The sequence below is a fragment of the Sinohyriopsis cumingii genome, unplaced genomic scaffold (genome assembly GCF_028554795.1).
Source record: "Sinohyriopsis cumingii isolate HCF-2022 unplaced genomic scaffold, ASM2855479v2 utg002988l, whole genome shotgun sequence".
NCBI lineage: Eukaryota > Metazoa > Mollusca > Bivalvia > Unionida > Unionidae > Sinohyriopsis > Sinohyriopsis cumingii.
This window is the reverse complement of record NW_028316359.1, coordinates 142,638-144,258: the sequence shown is the minus strand read 5'-3', so window position 1 is coordinate 144,258 and position 1,621 is coordinate 142,638. Positions and strand designations below refer to the sequence as shown.

At 34.4% G+C, this 1,621-nt stretch overlaps 1 non-coding gene across 1 annotated transcript; it reads right to left on the bottom strand.

The window, feature by feature from the left end:
* Positions 1-980: 980 nt before the first annotated feature.
* Positions 981-1,054, bottom strand: Trnai-aau (transfer RNA isoleucine (anticodon AAU)). The gene has a single exon. It is a non-coding gene; the product is annotated as a tRNA-Ile (tRNA).
* Positions 1,055-1,621: the final 567 nt, after the last annotated feature.

Here is a 1,621-nt window from a genome sequence, read left to right as displayed (position 1 = left end):
ATAAAGCATATTAGCTGTTATACCCCAATGGAAAATGGTATAAACAGTTTCAGGTGTGCAGCATATAAGGTGTGGTACCCCCTATACGTAGTGGTATAAAAGTTTCAGTTATGCAGCGTATAAGCTGTGGTACTCCTACGAGGTATGGTTCAAATATTTTCAGCTATGCAGTACAGTAGAACAGCAGTATTCCTTCATGGAGCGAGACCGAGACCATGACGGATATGAGAATAGATGGATAATAGAATATGTACATTAAAAGTATTATACAGTATACCGGGTAATCAAAAAATCATAATATCTACATATATCCATAAATGCACATGTTTTTAATATTTTGACGTACAATGCCCTGACGGTTAAAAGAGACTGATGGTTAATCGGGTGCCGGATAATCGAAGTTTTACTGTATATAAGCTGTGGTACCCCTGTGAGGTGTGGTATAAATAGTTTCAGCTATGCAGCAGATAAATTGTGAAATACCCATTGAGATGATGCAGACATAAAAGCAGTTGTTTTATGACTACAAAAGATTTTATTAATATTTTGAAAATGCTTAGCTTGTACAATTATTGAGAGGAATGCCACGATCTCGATGTCTGCATAGCTGATGTTCGGTATTGATTTTCATCATATTGTATTTCTTGTTTGCTAATATAATTAAATTTCTTGTTATGTTTTATTGCAACAGTAATTTCCTCGTTGTAGCTTTCTGGTTTAGGTTTTAATTAGGATTCGAAATTACTATTTGTGGACTTTTAATTGATAGGTGCTGTTTAAGAACAGTTTTATTCATTATGATCTGTGTATTTCCTCTCTAGTGTCACTGTTACTGTTTGCGTGTGTGTATGTATGCATCAAGTGCGTGCGTAGTGTACATGTATTTATGCAAGTATGAATGTGTATGTATTAATTAATATGTATGTATGGAAATTGTGAAATTTGTTATGTAAAAAAAAATGATTAGAAAAAGAAAAATATGGCCACAGGGGGGATCGAACCCACGACCTTCGCGTTATTAGCACGACGCTCTAACCAACTGAGCTATGCGGCCAGTTGAAAGACTCTTCGATTGATAATTAATAAAACCTAGAATAGTATGTTTACAGCATTTATGTATAGTTCCATATAAAACTATTCATTTTAGAAAGATGTTTGCTCGAAACTCATTATTATACCACTGATAATACAAATATTAATGTAAGTATATTTGAAGATAATTGTAATAACAAACTTAGACATATTTTTAGTTTTTATTGGTGATGAACACACATCTGGTACATACTGTTACAAGAGTCTGATTTTTGTCGGTAAATTACGAAGAAAATTTGTGACAACACTAAATCACCATATCTGCACTATAGCTATTTTTTTCTAGGACATATAGGCCCTAAGGCTTTTTTGTGTTCACAAATAACTAGTTCAGAAAAGATCGCCGTCTACTTCCCCATTGTCTATCTATCGGACACATACATGGCCTACCCACTCTCAACCTAATCCATTTCGTAAACAAAATGAAATCATTTTCGCCCATTATCAATCACTCTGTCACGTACCACGTTTGCTCATCCCTCCCCCTGAAAAAAGTCTTAATAAAAGGTGGATGTAAATAACGCAGGAG